Below are 20278 nucleotides of genomic sequence, written 5' to 3'. Positions count from 1 at the left end.
GTTGACATGCGCCCGCCTTTGGTTGGGTTATGTAAAAAGCTATGTAATCATTAAACAGGACAGGAAACAAACAAAAGAGTAAGCCTTTAAAAAGATCATTTGTGTTTGGAAAACCTCAGGGTAGAAAAGAGCAAGGTTCAAGAAGTCCTGCTACTCTGTGAAAGATCAGGGTTCAGAGCTCACTATAAAAATACCAGAAAAATCACTTGTACTTAAACTCACCCAAACAAGTCCTTTCCATGAATTGGTATTGAAAGATAAAAAACTGGTGTAAATAGCAAGTGCTTTCAACAAAGAATTCGTGCACCCACTCTCTCCTGCCTCATAAAGCCCCGGTGCAGGTGAAAGCTCCTCAGACTCTGGGCCCAGTGAGGAGAGGACACCTGCAGCTGTACCTGGGCCATCAGAGGAGAGAGCATGCAGCCGTGACTCAGAGGTGTGAACCACACCGCTCAGCCAAGCACAGGTAGCATTTCTGGACACACCGATCTATGCAACTCCCATAAGGACCACGGCAGTGCAAGGCTGTGACACGTGACTACACATACACAAACTCCCACGTGGGAGTTAACACATGTACACACTCATGTAGGACTCCCATAGCAGTGCACCCAGGACACACAGGGGTAAACCTATGAAATAAAATGCTCTGTCTTCCTGAAGAAGAATCAGTAAATGTCATCAGATGTCAGTTTGGTCCTGAGGGTAGTGGCCATTTTTAAATAGCTGTCCTTGGGGCACCTGGGTGGCTCAGATGGTTAAACATCTGCCTTCAGCTCAGGTCATGATCCCAGGACGTCCTGGGATCAAGCCCCGCATCGGGCTCCCTGCTCGGTGGGAAGCCTACTTCTCCCCCTCCCACTCCCCCTGCTTGTGTTCCCTCTCTCGCTGTGTCTCTCTCTGTCAAATAAATAAATAAAATCTTTAAAAAAAAAAAATAGCTGTCCTTTATTTTTTCTCTTAGTGGCTATCATTAGGGGGGAAAAAAGCCTAAGATACATGTTTTCTTTTTTTTTTTTTTTTTGTACTACAAGTAAAAAGCATTCATCAGAGAATAACTGAAAAAGATGGAAAAGCACAAAGAAAATAAAAATCACCCATAATTCGACCAATCAGAAATAATTAAATTTCATCCAGTGTTTTAAGGTATAGATATTATGGCCTAAGCTTTTCCCAGGCATACATGGACAGACACACACAGACACACATTTTAAAACAACCTAGAATCATACTGCATGCACATAGCTCTATAACCCGTTTTTACTGCTTTACCATGAACTTTTCAAATATCATCCATTGCCTCGTTCAATATATTTATGGTTGTATAGTATCCCACTATATAGATCTTCCATAATATATTTAAGAAATCCCCTATTAGACATTCAGATTGTTTTTCATGTTTTGTTTCCAGTAACACTTCAGTAAACCTATACACAAATAAATGTTTTTGTACAACTTTCTTTCTCTAGAATAAATTCACAGAAACAGAATTCCTGGATGAAAGGGTATAAATACTTTTAATACATATTACCAAACTGTCACCTAGAAGATCTTTATCAATTTACATTCTCACCTAGAATGTTTCAGTATGCCTGTTCCTCTGGCCCCTAAGGCATTACTATTTTGAAATTTTTTATAAGTAGTAAATAGTATCGTGCCTCTCAGGCTTTAAGTTGCATTTCTTTATTAATGATATCGACCTTTTTCTTTTTTTAAGATTTTACTTATTTGAGAGAGAGAGAGATTGAAAGAACGAGTGGGGGGAGGGGCAGAAGGAGAAGCAGGCTCTCCACTGATGAGGGAGCCCAACACAGGGCTTGATCCCAGGACCCTGGGATCACGACCTGAGCTGAAGGCAGACCCTTAACCGACTGAGCCACCCAGGCACCCGATACCGACCTTTTTCTAAATGTTTATTGATCCAGTGACTTTATAAAGGGGCCAGACATAATAATCAGTCTCCAGACAAGCAGAACAAAAGTAACAGCTAAGTAATAAGACATACCAAAGATGACCTCCTCTATTTTTAAAGATAAATATAGCTCTGCATCTATTAAGGTGTTCCTGTATTTATAATCCAGGTATCTTTCATGAAATTTAATGGGGATGAAAAATATTACTGAGATATCAAACCCTTCCCTATGAATCTGGGCAAGGATAAATTTCCTTGGCTCAGTGTTTGGAGTCAGGAGTATACTGGGGTCTGCTTTAGAACCACAAATGAAAACAGCTGGAAAGGAAATGACATAATCCCCCCCTCATCTGGTTTGTAAATTCCACGAAGGTAAACACCATATCTGCCTTATTTATCAATGTATGCCCAAGACCTGGCAGGACAGGTGCTTAATAAATATTTATTAGAAATATTTTCAGGCTGGTGGCCAAAGGACTTGAAGGGATCTGAGCTTCAGAATATCTGCCCCACTGATTTCCAAATGTCCCACCCGTCCCAGTGAGTGCTGTGGTACTTCGGAGGCATCCCATAAATGTTTGTGGCTGTCAGAGTCCGCACAAGAATCGCATTACTACCTCAATCTACTTCACGGGGACGTTGTCAGGATAAAGCAAGGAAGAGAGGTGAAAAAGGCTCTGAAAACTACCCAGGGCTGTGCACAGCAGGATGGTGGTGGTGGTGGTGATGATGATGATGAAGAGGAAGAGGAGGAAAAATTTAAACAGAAGGCTCAGGGAGGCAGAAATAATGAGGAGATGGCAGAGAATGGTATCAGTGAAGCAGGCCATGGTAAGAAATCCATCTTTCATGAGCAGTGTACTGAGAGTCTGTCTGCCTCGAGCCTGGGTGGGTAATGCAAGATGCACAGTGTAAGCGGACCACAAAGTCCTAAAAACCAACTTTGAATTGTAGGCCATGGCTGTGGGGCTCTTCTTTATTACTCAAGAGTTCTTCTTTATAGATTTTCTGTCTATAGTGTTCTGCAGCTTCTCCAGGATGTGTGTTTGTATAGCCTTAGTTTTGCTTCTCCTTTTGAAAGGCGCTCTGAATATTGAACCTGTTTCCGATCTCTCAATTTAAGAGGCAGCAGGAAGTCAGCGATTAGCAGAACTAAGCATTGTTGGGCAAGCTTTATTAGGCTCAGCATTCTGAGCTGGGAGGGAACAAAATAAAATACCTATGATAAGAACTTGCTCTACAAAAGAGTCCAAAAGAAAAAAAAAAAAAAAGCATGCTTGGGATGCTTGAGGTCCATGGTGAAGGTGAACCTCTGAAAGCAGCTGAGGTGGCATTTCTAAGAAGACCTGACAGGGAAGACTGATGCTCTGTTAACTCCCAATTGAGCAGATTGGCATTTACCAGGAGAGAGGCCCCTGCCTGAGCTGCATCAAAGGGAGAGAAGTGGGTAGAGGAAGAGGGCTTGTTATCTGCCTGCACGAAGCAGAGGGGTCTCCTCACTCAGGTGCCTACTGGATCAGTTCTCTGTTATGGACAGAGGGGGGCTTAGAGGCCTGTGCCCTTGACTTACGGTTCTGCTGTCTCACAGCTCTCTATGCCACTTAGAAGCAAAACCAAACACCAACCTACCCATCTATACATAACATAGAGTCTCAATTATGAAAAATGGCAGTAATTAATCACTAGAAAAGAGCCTGCTGGGGGCTCGTGCTACTCCTGGGTATTGCTCCCCACTCTCCAGACTCCTGCACTACCAGCATCACTACAGCGTCCCCCCAGACTAGCACCTGTTGCCATGGTAGCTGCTTTCCCCCTCCCAGGAAGGGCACGCTCCAAGCCATTTTGAAAATAAAAAGCTTTTATGTTTCATGACCACCTCCCCTCCAGCTTCTCTCTCTGCCTTGTCCAGTTAAATTCTAGGTAGTGCACACAGCAGAAATTGAAATGTGGGCATTTCAATTATAGCACTGACAAAAAAAAAAAATTAATAATCTAGTTCCCAGACAGAGGGGGATAGGAAACAACTGTTCAAAGCAACAGTGTGTGTGACTGAGTTAGGAAAAGGAAAAAAAAAAAAAAAAAAGAAGAGAAAATTAAAGAAAGACATTCTCTGAAGCACATAGGTCTGACCAGCACCGAAGCACTGTGTGGTCAGATGCTGAGGAAGACAAAGGGGGAGAAATCAGTAATGGTGATGGGTAATAACAAAGAGTCCCCACAAGGGGCTGAGAAAACAATCCCCTTCTGTTAACAGAAATCAAAGGAAGGAGTAAGAACAATCTGGAGGCCCAACCAAACACATATTTAAGCACAACTCCCCTGGAGAGAAATCGCGGGCGGTATGTAAGTCACAATCCTACATCATGGGACTTGTTGATATCTAACATGGAACACAAAATGAAAAATAATGAGAAAGAAATGAGGAATGTTATATCAGGATTGGAGCAATTTTCTGTATTGTCCTTATCTCTAAAAATGCACCCCCCTGTCAGCACTCGAATATTCTCATTTTTTATTAAATCTGTGATTGTCCACAGGTGAGGTGTCTTAGCACATGATTCACTCCCAGGGATGCTTTCAAAATGAGCTATAGCTTCAGACCTCTATTGCAGTCCAGAAAAAGGAGGTACATGGATCAGTTCATATGCAGAAAGGAGAAGCAGAGGTCAAGTCTACAACAAAAATGTAGAGATTTCATTTCCTGCCTATGAAGCCAGTGGAGCTGTTAAGGCAATTGCCAAATAGTAACTACTATTTCTATGCGCAAACCTCAATCTGGAAGAAAGAAGGTTAACCCCCAAAACTTGGACCAATGGAGACGATTAAGCCTAAAATCACAGGTGATAGTAAAACAGTGAAACAAATGATGCTTAGCTATAAAATGCTACACCTAAAAGATACCAGTCTAAAACCACTTTCACAAAAGAGAAGCTCAAGGAGAAAAATGTCTGCCTCATTCAACTTGTTGGTACGACTACTAGGGCTGGAGGTGCCAAGGGCAAGGCTAGTGACAGGAAGTTCTTTCGCTACTTTCCCAGGGGATGTGGGAATGGTGTTGGGCTCTTAGTTATAAATCAAGAGTTTCTTGTTATAGATTTTCTCTTTGTCTAGAGTGTTCTGCACTTTCTCTATACAATGTGTATTTGTGCAGACTCAGTCTTCTTTCTCCTCTTCAAAATTGGTCTCGATGACTGGAACTGAGGTTTCACATCTTTAAGAAAATTCTCAGCCTTTATCTCTTCAAATGATACCTCTTAGCATTCTGTCTCGCCTTCTATACGTCCTACAGACATATTTTCGACCTTCTAATTCTGTCTTTCATGTGTCTTCAAATATTTTCCATTTCATTATTTCTCTGGATTGCATTCTGGCACTTTTTAAAAGGTCTATCTTCCTGTTTGGTAAGTCTCTCATCAGCTTTGTTTACTCTGGTATTTATTTAATCCACTGAGTTTTTAATTTTAATCCTTTTTTATTTCTCTAAGTTCTATTTGCTTCTTTCAGCTTTGTCTGTTCTTTTGCTTTTAATCCCTTTATATGTTTTTAATTATTTTCAACAGTTATTTTTATGGTTTCTGTGGGGTTTTTTTAAATTATTGTTTTATTATTTGAAGGTCACGGGTTTTGATATTTCCGTACATTGTTTCCATGGTCTCTGATTGATAGTGGATTGTTTCCTTGTGTGTTTTTAATTTCGAACTCATATGCAGAGGCACCCTATTTATGGAAATCCTAGGCATCGCAGGTTGAGTACGTATTCTTCGGCCAGTGCTCAAGCAGTATCACTGAGTGGTAGTGGTGGAATAAATTTAAATGTGGCTACAAATTCCCTTACAGATTCCAGGCTGAGAAAGAAAAATTAAATCCCTGTTGTATCCCTGGACTAGCGTGCTGTTGTTTGTTTTTTTAAATCTACTCCAGATTTTCAATGAGACTGAAGCCCGTCTAGGAACCCTGATTAAGGCAGGGGTTTCAAAGCTAACTGTAGCCCCTTCTACCTTCAAGCGGTCCCCAGGTCTCATCAAGATTCCCATATGGTTTTAAAACCCAAGTTAATGGACACTGATGACTCTGCTTCTGCTACCTCCACCCACCTAAAACAGCCACATTGCCAGCAAGCCCTATTAATTAATTCTCTAGGGAAATATAAGTTTTGCTTGATTTACTATTTACTACCAATGAGGACTCAGACTGTATCAGAGTAGATTTCAACTTGAGTTAAAATTGGCAAGTTTGCCTATTATTTTTGTTTGGGACAGATGCGAATAACTTCTGTTTAGCAGAAAAGACAATCTCAAAAGTTAAGGTCTTATTACCCTGTGGAAGATTAACCAGTTTTGAATCTAACTTAGTGATTATATTTTCAGAGTTCTTTCTTTTATTCACTCTATAAATAAGTCTCCCCTATTCTCTTTTGACCAGCTTTATATTTTCTACTGGTAACCTCATAAATCTTTGACATGTGCTCATTCTGTACTTTCATAAAAATTGTACCAAAAAAATTTTTAAATTATACATTAACTCTACTGAGAGTCTGTCAAGTTTATGGCAATGTGTTAACTTCTTTATGTTATACTATTAAATTCAATTCCCATGAGGGAGAGGTAATTATTGCAATTTGACAGATGAGGAAATTGAGGCACAGAGAAATTGAGTAATTTGTTCAAGGTCATCTAGCTAAGAATGCACAGGTCCATGATTCAAATCCAATCCTCATGCTCTTTTCATAATATAATGAACCGAATATTCTTTTCCTATAACATCTACCCATTGGTCGTAATATCATAAGGAGTTTTTCCTTCCCTTTTCTAGACAAAACGGTCCAGCTCATGTAGATTAAATACATACTAGCTTTCGAAGGGAGATAATTCAATCCACTGTCTCACGTTGAACTTACAGGACCTAAACCCCCTACTGATTATTCCTGTGAACTGGTTTTAAGTTAAACTTGAACTCACCATCAAGAGCAAAGTAACTATAAAAAATACAGCAAATTAAAAAATTTTTTTAAAAATCACCCTATGATATTGTTAAATTGAGACTGGAAACTGTATGCTTGGAAGAAATCAACATTCAAAAAGAAACACGATGGGTATGCTATCCAATGAGAAGATCAAGCAAGTCTATATGGCTTGAACCCGAACACTGTAACTTATGGTCAAATATACAAGCACATTTCTAGAACAAAAAGAGTTTAGAGCCAACTTAAAATGAGAATTTTAAGCCTTAAGTTCTAAATTACTTAGGTTTTAAATTAAAAAGACTGAGAAAGGGCTATGAAGGAACAGCTCTTCTGAACAATAAAAAGTAAGGAGAAATCGGAGAAGTGAGGAATTCAAGTCTGAACTACAGGGTTTTTTTTAAATTGGAATTCTACGAAAAGCTATTTTCAAAAATCTCCAGATTTTCATCACCTATGAAAAAATACATCCCACTAAAGGTGTCAGCAAACCAAATATGTTGGAGATAACCAAATAACCAAAATCCTAGATGTTAATAGGCAACATAAGGGCAATATTCAAGTTAGCTCTGCTTTGATAGAATTCACCAAATTCTGTACAATCAGGCTAATTAGCTTTAGTACACTAACAGGGAAATTTCTTCTACCGCTTGCCTTGTCATCAGGTATACTCTTCTTAAGAAGTAGCTGGAACGAGTACATTTATTAGAAGGCTGTTTGTGATTTTTATTTTAGACAGGGCAGTAGTTCTCAGAGTGTGGCCCATGGACTCCGGGGAGGTTTCCAAGATCTTTTCCGGGGCCATGGGATGCAAAAACAAGGGTCAGTGAAACTGCTGTGACCTTAGAATTAATCCAAGCAGTGGCCCCAAGCTATACCAACAGTCATTGTATTATTTTTCTTTATTATGTTATGTTAGTCACCATACAGTACATCATTAGTTTTTGATGTAGTGTTCCATGATTCATTGTTTGTGTGTAACACCCACAAACTAACAGGTTAAAAACAAACAAACACACAAACAAAAAACCCCAGCTTTACTTAAAAAATGTCCTTGATAAAACAGTAAAAATTATTTTTATTAAATCTTGACTTTTAGCACACATTTTTTTAATACTGTACTCAAGTAGGAAATATGTACTTCTGCTGCATACCAAAACTGACTTGAGGGAAAGCGGTTGTGCAACTGACTGAGTCGCAACTAAACCAACCTCTTTTTTACATAAAATGCCATTAGAATTTGAAAAAACAACTGACAAACTATGGTTATTCAGACTTCAGTATCTGGCAGACATTTTCTCAGGAAGGAACCAAGTGAGTCTGTCACTTCAAGGAAAACAACTGACAATATTTGTTGCAACAATAAAATCCATTCTTTCAAGCAAAAAAAAAAAAAGTATAATTTTAGACAACTTGGATTGGCCACCAAGAGCTTGGCAGCTTCCCAATACTTAATAACTATTTTTAATGAGATTACCGGTGATGCTAACAAATGTGATTTTAAAAATATTTTATGATGAAATGTGTCTACACTGGAAGATTTGTATAACTTCCTGAACTAAATGACCAATGTACATTAAAAAATCATGCATGGGTAAAAGAGCCATTCAAAGTGTAAGGTAGGCCAGTAGGTTTTAATGCAATTTTGTGTGAAAAGCTCCCTGACAGGATTTCATTCTCCATACTGAAATACATTTTTTTAAAATTATCACTTGCTGAGTTTTGGCATATTAACAAAAAGGAATACTCAAAATTATCTGAAAAGGTTAGTAGAAATAATTCTTCCTTCTCCAACTGCATATATCTGTGTGGCCTGATTTTGTTCATATCCTTCAATAACAAAATGTATGGCAACAGATTGAATGAAGAAGGCACTATTATCTAATCACCTTCTATTAAGTCAGACATTTAAGAGATTTACAAAAACATAAAATGTCATTTAATGAGTTTATAAATAAATCTTTAGGTTTTTTTCAGTTTTAATTTCTAATTCTGTCAATACAGATATAATTCAAATAAAGGCTGTTGGAGCCCTTTATAATTTCCATGAATGTACAGAGGGGCAAAGACCACAAAGTTTTAGAAATGCTGAGCTAACAAGATGATACCCTGAATGGGGTTTCTTATGGGGGTGATCAAAGAGTTTAAAAATAGACTGCAGAGTTGATGGTTACATACCATCATACCATACCATACATAACAAGGTCAGTGTACCAAATGCTACTTAATTGTATGCTTTAAAATGGTTAATTTATGTTATGTGAACTTTATCTCAATAAACATAATGTCAAAAAGTAATATAGTACTTGGGAATGACAAGTCAAGAGCCCCACTGATCTCGCATTTTCTCCTTTCACACAATGAAGACCAAGCACCATGTACTACCCCCATGAGATCACCTCCATCTAAAATTACCTTAGGTTATTTCTGCTGGACATGAAATTTAAATATTCCAGGAGGCTCTTTCCTTGAAAAGAGTGGATCATGACTAAATTTTTACAGTTTGCCACAGAACCCTGGGTTTTATAATCTCCCTGCCATTTCAAGCCAATAAAGTTAACCATTCTGTCAACAGCCAATACAATAGTCAACTACTTCTCAGCCTATCCTAAGTATACAGTGGGTCCATTTTTTTTTTTTTAAATAAGCGGTTTTTTTTTTTTTTAAAGATTTATTTGAGAGAGAGAATGAGATAGAGAGAGAGCATGAGAGGGGGAGGGTCAGAGGGAGAAGCAGACTCCCTGCTGAGCAGGGAGCCCGAGATGCGGGACTCGATCCTGGGACTCCAAGATCATGACCTGAGCCGAAGGCAGTCGCTTAACCAACTGAGTCACCCAGGCGCCCCTACAGTGGGTCCTTAATGCCATATTGTTATGGGTTGGGTAAATAAGAGTGAACAAAAATCATTAAGTAGGCCCTGTCCTCACAGGGCTCTCAGTGTAGTGGAAAGATCAACAGTAATCAGATAATAGCACACATTTAAGAAACTATACAGTTGTGAAGAGTGCTCTAGAATAGTGTACAATGTCAAGCGCATGAAAAATAAAGAGATTCAGACTAACCTGAAGACCAAAAAAGGAGTCCTAGCTTCACCTGGGAGCTTGTCAGAATTGTCAGATCCCAGGCCTACGAGAGAAGAATCTGCATTCTTAACAAACTTCCAGGTGATTCCTGTTTAAGAAGTACTCACCCTGTCACAGAATTTTGAGACCCATTAAAACAAAAGTTTAATGAGAAAAAAAAAAAAAAAAAGAAGTACTCACTATTCTGAAAAACAGGTAGGGGTTAATTAGATGAAGGTGGAGTATTCTGACAGAGGTAACAGACCAAGACCCTATGGCCAGAGAGTAGAGGGCACATTTTGAAGAACTCAAAGAAAGCTACAATGTCTGGGCTGGAGTGTGCACGGATAGCAGGGTGAAGGTGATATTAGGGGCTGGCATATACTAAATCCAGTCATGAGTAAACAGAGAGGTTAGAAGGGACTGTAGTCTCCTGAACCCTATCAAACATGCCTTTCTGGCACTAAACTGCTTTCAAAACAAACACAACAGTAAGATACTCATCCTTTTATAGTTGCTGAAGGGCAAATTCCTTTAATTCCAATGTAACAACCAAGTTCTTATAGCACAAGTGGTAACAGCTCTGGTTCCCTACAGTGAAACAACAGGGCAGCCTTGCAACACCTTAATCTGCATGTATCTAAAAAATATTATTAACATCTTGATGCTCTGGAGGGCACTCATTACCAGGAAGGTCTGAATTCTAAAGAGGTAATGATCACACTCTGGATTCTGCATAAATCTGAAGGTACGGCATACTTGAATGCCCTGAGAGCAAACATGGGTCATAATACCACTGACCTTGATGAACAATTTATCTAGTGCTTGGGAAACTTAATGGAACATGACCCAGCAAGCCTGTAAAATCAGCAAACTTCACTGCAGGAGCTGCATCAAAGAGATGGCACAAAATAAAAAGGTGAGACAGAGACAGAGAGGAAAAGAAACCAGGGCAGGAGGGGTGGGGGCAGGGAGGCTCACAAGACAGGACGCAGGCGCGCACACACACACACACACACACACACACACACACACAAGCATTAGCAAAAGTCAGAGGAGGATCCCAAACTTAATAGTGGCTCTAGGCATGCCTGGATGTCTGAGCATGGGAAGAACCGATCATGCCCAGCAGCCCCCTCTGTATTGACTAAAACTCTTTCGTACCAAGACCACCCCAGTGAGAGGGAAGAATCAAGATGCGCACTTAGGCGGGAGAAGAGAGTTTATACTGGACGAATCTCAGCAGCAATGCAGAGCGCTAGGAAGGGCAGGAAATATCTTGATAAACATAAGGAAGACTGGCTCAATCTTCAGGTAATAAGCCCCAGAAACAATGTCCAAAGTGAAGGGAACCCAGGATAAGGATCTATGGCTCTGTGGTACACGTTTTCATCACTTCGGGGATCTAGGTGTATTAGCAAAAATTGCCTGTAGGATAAACAAAAAATAAAGATGGAGGCCCAATTCATTTCCCCCATAGTCGAAATTCTACATAAATTAGAGACAATGGGGTTGTGTTATTTTAGCAGTGCAAAAGGGGACTGGTTTTCTAGTTCTCTGAATGGCTATATCCAGCTTTACAATTCTTTTCCCAGACACTCTGGAGAGACAACTATTCTTCCAAAAAAGACAGGATCAACTTCCTGGTCTTTTATGGTCAGTAGAAGCCACATGAGCAGCCACCATATGGAACTCCATATGGCCAGCTCTGACAATTAAAGTCTAGGATGAAAACAAGAGTTTTGTCTTATTTCTCTGTGAAAAGCACTGATGGGCAATCTATCAGACTTAAGAAGTTGAAAACCTCCTTGCGTGATAGAGACAAGTGTAGCCAAAATTATTTAAATATTACAAGAAAGCACTAATAAAAAAAAATAATAAGAATCTCAACAACCAAAATGGTTTCCAATGAGTTTGAGTTTCAAGGCATTCTTTTGGTTCAGGAGGTCTGCTTCCTTCCTTGTACTCATAAGTCACTTAAAGGCTGAGACTCCTCAGCTAACTTTTGGCACTGACTCAAATTCAACTGAAAAGGATAAACCCTTGGTTGAGCTGAACAAAGGCTTTGGAGCACCGTGCATCTGCCACCACCAACCTCAAAGTCTGGGACAGGGACAGCCTGAACAGGATCTGGTTTTCACTATTGCCTATTTGGTTGTGAAACTCAGACTGATTACTTCACTTAGAAATTACTCATTATCTGCAATTATAGTACTGCCCCTTCATATTTCTCCTAGGTGAATCTCCACCTTGGCCTCTTCCTCTGTGCACTCCAACTCCGTGCTACCTTCACACATGCCATTATCTGGGAGTTTCTTCGTGTCCTTTTTCTTTACCCAACTAACTTCTACTGATCCTTTAGCTCTTAGCTGACCCCCACCCCTCAATTAGGGACAATCCCTGTACTCTGCTGCAGTTTGTAGTTACATGTGTATATATGATTATCTGCTGAAGGTTACTCACTCCCACCAGAGGAAGCTCTGTGAAGCACTTACAGCAGGGCGGGTAGATACGTAGGACAAATGATGAGGCAGACATTGGGCCTGTCATCAGGGAGCTTGCCCATAACAAACAGGAAGAAAACCCAGTGAATCCAGGGTTTCAGAGGCTATGACCATGTTATGCACAATGCACAGGGTCGGGGTGAGGAACAGCTATTTCTGCCTGTGCAGCATTTCAGAGAGAGATACAGGCATACGAAAAGACAGACAGGCGCACAAATCTGTAGGCACTGCAAGCAGCTGGTTATGCCCAGAGCATCGGGCCTTTGGCATGGAGTGGAGAGGCAAGGCTAGAGGCGAAGCAGTTTCCAGATCAAGCATGCCTTAGTATGCCATGCTGCAGAATGCAGACATCAGCTTCAAGTAGGGCAGTGAAAAGGGCAGGGCTCCCTTTGGTTCCAAACACGCCTCCCTCCAGTTCTGTACAAATTCAGGCCATAATCCTTGCCCTGCTCTCCTGCCAAATTTCCCATAAGCGATCCATGCGTTCTGCTCAAGGGAACAAAAAAGAGTGAGCAGCTTCTCCATGCATTCCAAATTCATGTCTAGAGCCATCACGAATCATTCAGCACAGGGAGTGAGAATCCAGAGCCCATGGCTGGGCACAAACAGTCCAATCAACCTCATTCTCATTTTCTTTTCTTTTTCTATTTTAATGGCAAATGATGCAGAAACTTATCTTTTAAAATGCATCTAGGTGGACTGGGCTGGTGGAATGAAATGACACCAACAACATGGGTGGCGGGATCCTGCCTTCAATAAAGTGAACATGGAAAAGGCTAAAGGGTCTCATGTTGGAGAACATTATCGGCTCTAAAATTAGGCTGTAACGTTATCATGTGGAATGACTTAAAATGGGTCCTTTGCAAATGAAGTATCTCAAGGCTTTCTTATGAGAGAGGGCAGTCCCAAGATGTAAAACCAGATAAAGATATACTGGATCAATCTGAGTTAAGATGCAAGAGAAAAGAGAGGGCAGATTCTTCTCAATTCAAGGGATATTTAGTGAGGGCCTGTGATGTGACCAACAGACTAGACAGATGCTGGGGACAGTCAGACAAATAAGACTTGATCTCCTACCCCACAAAGAACACAAGAGTGGAAAGGAGAAAGGAAGACAAAGATAAATTTTGCTATAGCAAAACTGATCATTGGACCAGTACTGGAGTATACACTTGAGGCAAAAATGAAGTTGAATTTTACATCTATTTCTAAATGGTAAGTCCATTTCCTTAGAAAGGTGGCTATTGCCTGTGTCTTAGATCACTAATAATGTAAACTAGCCCACATCTGGAAAACACTGCAGCCCATGACTAAGGTGGGGAGGCATGCGGAGAAAAGGACTCTAGCTCTAGTTTCCTCAACGTGCATTAAGGACTGCCTTCAACTGGTGGATATACACGCTGCAGAGATTCTTAGTAACTACAACCTATTGACGTGGTCCAGAAGAATGTAAACTCAACAGTGATGACCCTTTATCTTAAGGAATACAAAAAAATATTTAGCTATGAATAACCAAACAAAGGTAAGCAACATGGTAGAAATAGAACCATGAGAAAAACTAAATAACTTAGATTTTTATGATTTGAAAAGGAATATTCTTTTTTCTGAAATTGAAAAGGAAATAAGTAAAATACAAGGAGGAGTTTGCTTAAACTGAGCTATAGACCCATCCCATTATCTTGGTTTCAGATCTATAATGAATGCTTACATGGAGGTAGAATGTAGTATGAAAAAAATTAGGCTCAGGATTCAGACAGGAACATGCGTACAAATCTTGACTTTGAAACTTGGTAGCACTGTGAATCTGGGCAAGATAATGTGACTCTTTGAATCTCCATGTTCTCCTCTTTGAACTAAAAATTCTAATATCTGCTTTTTGGGATTTCTGCAATGATAGTAGATACTGTATACTGAAAGCATCTGAAAAAAAAAAAAAGAGAGAGAAGGCCAAAACCTCAGGAGTCACCCCTGATTCCTCTCAGATGCCACATTGAGCCCATCAGTTATGCCTGTTGGCCCTATCGTCAAAGTATATCCCAAATTTTTTTTTAAATTTTTTTAAAAGATTTTATTTATTTATTTGACAGAGAGAAAGAGAGAGCACAAGCAGGGGGAACAGCAGGCAGAGGGAGAAGCAGGCTCCCTGCCGAGCAGGGAGCCCGATGTGGGGCTCGATTCCAGGACCCTAGGATCATGACCTGAGCAGAAGGGAGATGCTTAACCGACTGAGCCACCCAGGCGCCCCAAAGTATATCCCAAATTTGACCAGTCCTCCTCACTCCCACCATTACCATCCTCATTCACGCTTCTAAGGTCTTCAGTCTGGACTACTGCAGTAGCCTTCCAACTGGTCTCCTAGAGTCCACTCTCACCCCCATTCAGCTCATTCTCCAGGGATCAACCAAGCAAACTTAGAGAAAACAACAAAAACATATCCTATCAGTCACCGCTTCGGCACTATGATAGCTTTCCATTACAACCACAACATAATTCAAACTTCTTCCCGTGGCCCCCCAAACCCTCCCTGGTCTAGCCCCTGCTTACCTCTCCAAATCCAACCCATATCATTCTGACCTCACTATTCCTGGAATCAGCCAAGCGTGTCTCCACACCAAGCAGGTCCCTTTCTCAGGGCATCTGTACCTACTATTCCCTCTACCTGGAAAAGTCTTCCTCTAACTCTTCACGTGGCTTTACTCTTTCATTTCATTCAGGTAGTGACTGAAATGACATCTCCTCTGACCAACTGATCTAACAGTTAACTTGCATAATCCCATCATTCTTTTTATTTTATTTTATTGTTATGTTAATCACCACACATTACATCATTAGTTTTTGATGTAGTGTTCCATGATTCATTGTTTGCGTATAACACCCAGTGCTCCATGCAGTATGTGCCCTCTTTAATACCCATCACCAGGCTAACCCGTCCTCCCACCCCCCTCCCCTCTAGAACCCTCAGTTTGTTTCTCCCATCATTCTAACTGCAAACCCTTCCCTGAGAGCATTTAACACTCCCTGAAGTTATTTTCCTAATAAGTTTAGTCTGCGTTTTCATACCATATTTTTAAACAACTCACTGCTGTATTCACAGGACAATGAGTAGTTGCTCAATGAATATTTGTCAATATCTTCTCTCTCCTCAAAGTTTAAGTTCCAGGAAAGCATGGACTTTATCTGATTTGGTCATTGCTACATCACCATGCCTAGAATAGCAGTTGCATATTTCAAAAACTGAAAGGATCCTATCAGTCCTATATGGATCAGGCCAACTCCCTTCTCACGGGTAACAAGGACAGGCACTCCCTTACTGGAACTGCCATCTGAACTCCTACTGGAGTAGTTCAAAGTGCCCCATTATCCAGAGGTAGGTCACACTCCTGGGGCTTTACATTAGCTCTTTCCCATCCAAATGTCCTGAAGCTAGGTGATAGCTGACCTTCCCATTCAAAAGGGGAGACGAGGGGTGCCCCAGTCGATTAAGCATCTGCCTTCCGTTCAGGTCATGATCCTGGGGTCCTGGGATGGAGCCCTGCACCATGGGCTCCCCACTCAATGGGGTGTCTGCTTCTCCCTCTGCCCCTCTCCCTGCTCATGCTCTCTCTCACTCTCTTTCGCTCACTCTCAAATAAATAAATCTTAAAAAAAAAGGTGGGGGGAGAAGAGAATGTGAGACAGTGTGAGCCCAGGTTTTGGGCGCTGAGAGAATTCTGTATCTTACTTCCTACCTCTAGATTCTGCCCAGGCCCTGCAGAGCCTGCATCAAACAAGCTCATTTTCCCTAGATGTTGTGCACCATTCGATCAATTTCACGAACACTACACTAAGGCCATAGGGATATGAGTCCAAAGGCAAAGGAGGTCCTTTGCATCCTAGTTCTATCCCAAGGAGCCACTGAAATGATACAAGTACTTGCTCAGAGGACTGAATGAGGCACACATGTTTTCAAAAAACATATTCATTTAATCCAGTCTGACAGTGATAAGGGTTTGTATGGGGCCCATAATACCAGCCGGGCTGTACTCTGTCTGGTAGGCCCTGCAGGTGTTTTCAGTTAAATGTGATAATCAAATTAGCTGCACAGCACAGTTAACTCTGAAACGGCAAATGGAGCTTCCTGGGTGATCTCCCTGTCTGCCTTTCTCCCCTGCTAAGTACAAAGACAGAAGAGCCTTAACCTTATAGCAAAGGCTCAAGTGAAGGCCAGCAAGCAGAGGTGCCTTGCAGGCATGCAGGAATAAAAGCAGAGAAGGATAAAGAGGGTGGGAGGTGGGTTTTTGCTCTAGCATAAAAGATCCTTACTTTACAGTAGCTCAGGATAAAAAACCATTTTTTTTCCCACAGGCTTACCCAACCCAACTTGTTTTGTTGTGCAACTATATAGATTTCTTGTGTTCTCTCTCTCCCCTCCACCCTTTACTCCTCCCTAGTTGACTTTGCACTCACATGTGGCTAAGCTTCTTAGTACTCCCAACTAAATTAAAGGAAGGAAAGGACTTCTGCAGGACTGGTTATGAAAAATAGAGGAAAAATTAAATGTGTGATAAGATACTATGATAATCCCAGGATCTTTTCCATTGCCAGTATTATTCTTGCCCGATTCTGCTGGAAGTCATCTTTGGGGTCCAAATTTGCAGAGCATGGTAAGGAGATAATGTGCCTGACTGGAGGATTGGTTCCTTGAAACGAAAACAACCATGTCAATTTCATTTATTCTATGACTCACTTAAATGGCTCCACCACACCAACTATTTCACCAGTCAGCCACTGACAAAGTACTTAGGAGGCGCAGAGAGCCCAGTGGCTGCACAGGTATCCAAGTTGCTTTCCCAGTTCCTAAGCAGATCAACCCCACCTGTTTCTATTTTGCCATAGCGGTGCACAGAGCCAGCTTTCAACCACTGATGCTGGGGGGAGAGGGATGGTGGCAATTTTTCAATTATCCACGCTAAGCTGCAACAAACATTCCTGAAAAGTTCTCTCTAAACCAAAGTTTTGTATGTGAAACCCCTTTTCCCACTGCCTGCTATGAAATTCCAGATGTAGCAGAGATGGCCAACTCAAGACAGACTGAACCCATCTCTATTCTCTAGCACTGCCAATCACTGTTCACAGCTGAGGGGAACAAGAGGAAGGACTCAGGTCTGCATGCTAACAAGAAGCCCACAAGGGGAATTTAAACCCAGCCAGGGCCAGGATGAGGGTCAAGCGGAGAGAGACCTGGGAGGTGACCATCTGTAACAAGTCTGAGAGTGAGCACCTCTTTAACACTTATTAAATTCTGCATTTTTTTTTAAAGATTTTATTTATTTATTTGACAGAGAGAGAGATAGTGAGAGCAGGAACACAGGCAAGGGAGTGGGAAAGGGGGAGTGGGAGAAGCAGGCTTCCTGCTGATCAGGGAGCCCGATGCGGGACTCGATCCCAGGACCCTGGGATCATGACCTGAGCCGAAGGCAGACGCTTAACGACTGAGCCACCGAGGTGCCCCTAAATTCTGCATCTTTAAAGAGGTGACTACTCTCAGAATTGTTAAAGGTCATTGCCTCCTGAAATTTTGCACCCCAGGTGTCTCTCTTGCCTCATCCCAGTCCCAGCCCTGCTAGACACTTGTTGGTGTCCTGGCTTACTTTAGCTGCAGCTTAAACTTTTTTTATTGAGTTACCATAATGTTATTGGCTGGGTAATGCAGGAACCTAGTCTTCATTAAGACTTTTTTTTTTTTTTTTTAATTTATTTGACAGAGAGAGACAGCGAGAGAGGGAACACAAGCAGGGGGAGTGGGAGAGGGAGAAGCAGGCTTCCCGCTGAGCAAGGAGCCCCATGTGGGACTTGATCCCAGGCCCCTGGGATCATGACCTGAGCCGAAGGCAGATGCTGAACGACTGAGCCGCCCAGGCGCCCCGTTAAGACTTTTTTTTCCCCCTCTTCATTAGCTCTCTTGCTTCCTTCCTTCCACTTCCTGTCCCTTCACAGGAGGTAGGAAATGTAGTTAGATACATGTTGGTTTACTTCAATGGTGGTAAAACCTATGAAAAAGCATGAAGAGACTAGTTCGCCTTTAGAGGCTGGCAGCAAAGTTGAGAAGCAATCAGGGCCTTGCAGATATTCTGGCAAACACTGTTGGGGAAGGACAAATGCACTCGGCCTGCACCCAAGAAGAGGAACCCAGGCATCAACAAGCTAGAACCCCCTCTGCATTACTGAGAAGCCACAGAGCACCAAGTGTTCCTGGCCTTAGACCCCTCGGGGGTCTAAGGGGTCCAGATGGCTATGCAGATCCCAAGTCTGAAAGACAGACTTCTCTTTGCACATTTTGCTTTTAGAAATTCCTCATGCCACTTAGAAATTTCAGACTCATCCTCAAAAGAGACTTGCACAAAGAAGTTGGCAGGGCCTTTGAAAGCCAGAAAAGGTGGCTCCACAGTCATGGCGACCTGTTGCAGACAGGAGTCTATGGAGCCCAGTCATCTGCGGTGAGGCCTTAATGAGTTGTGTCTACAGTTGCTTGCTCTCTGGGATATAGGGCTATTTTACGGAGGATATGGCACAGGCCAGGAGACTTTACATTTTAGGACAAACAGGACTTACTAAGGCACCCTTGGTGAGGACAATGAGAAGGAGAGATGCTGGAGTGTTTCTATGTCCGATCTCTCTGAGTGGTTTGCAACACCAGCCGGTCCAGCGTCCTATGAAGAGATTCACCCCTTTGATTCTTTGGTTCTTTTTTCTTCCCTGATATTCTAGGCCTGCATTCTAACACCTACCCTCCAACCTCCATTAAGCCCAAATTCTGCATTTTAAATCTTTACATTTCAGGTTAGATGGTAATTTACCAACTCCCATAAACTTCCAATTTTAATGTGAAAGTCTATTCCCCCTCTTAAGTGGATAGCTAACAGTGATTCTCAAAAGAAAGTTTTAATTTTGATGATGATAAACTAAAGTCATTCTAGGCAATGTTTATTTGCATAGCTTTATAAAATGTTGATCCTATAACAGAGCAGTAATTTTTATGTACAACCAAAACGTTAAAGGTGCTCTAGTTAAAATTATGACACAGGTGTTTTAGGTAACAATGAACTTCAATGCAACAATTCCAGTGTTAGAATTAAAAATCACCAAAGAAGAACAATGCAGCTTTAAGCTATCAAAGCCTTGTTATCCATTACCTAAGTTAGACCTCCTCTCTTCCTGCCTTCCCCAGCATAGTCAGGGCACCCCCTAGGAGTTCCCACAGCCCCTACCTCATACCTGGGCAAAAGCACACAGAGCCATGCTGTGGTTTACCTGTGGACATGTCCACACTCCTCTCTAGGCTGTTCCTCCTAATAGGGAAGGCATCGTATTCACCTTTGATACCTGTGTCTAGCACAGTGTCTGCCACGCTGTAGGCACGCGGTGAGCATCTCCTGAATGAGTTAGCATGTCTCAACACGTCTGAGCTCGAAGAATCCAAGGAAAAAGAGTCTCTAGCATAGAGTTGGCAGACCTGTTCTCTAAAGAGCCAGACAGTAAATATCTCAGGCTTTGAGAGCCATGTGGTTTCTCTTGCAGCTTCTCAACCAACCAATGTAACTCAGAGGCTGCCACAGGTAACATGTAAATAATTAAGTGTGGCTCTGTTCCAATAAAACTTTACGAACATTAAAATTTGATTTTCATATAATTTTCATGTCATTAGCTATTCTTATTTTCCCCCCACTATTTTAAAATGTAAATAATCACTCTGAACTTATGAGCCATACAAAAATCAGCAGCAGGGTTTTCTAACCCATGTGCTAGTACAGCTGGGCAGAGATATGTAGGAACATCTCAGGATACCACACAGGCTGGAACA

General features: G+C 41.5%; 1 protein-coding gene across 26 annotated transcripts in view; it reads right to left on the bottom strand.

Moving 5' to 3' along the window:
• ARHGAP26 (Rho GTPase activating protein 26) overlaps window positions 1–20278 on the bottom strand; it is a 431139-nt gene that overhangs the window by 125112 nt on the left and 285749 nt on the right. The window lies entirely within an intron of this gene.

This window comes from Mirounga angustirostris, unplaced genomic scaffold (genome assembly GCF_029215605.1).
Source record: "Mirounga angustirostris isolate CCGP_5_RB_7025 unplaced genomic scaffold, mMirAng1.0.hap1 SCAF_7, whole genome shotgun sequence".
Lineage (NCBI taxonomy): Eukaryota > Metazoa > Chordata > Mammalia > Carnivora > Phocidae > Mirounga > Mirounga angustirostris.
This window is presented reverse-complemented; position numbering and strand designations above follow the sequence as displayed.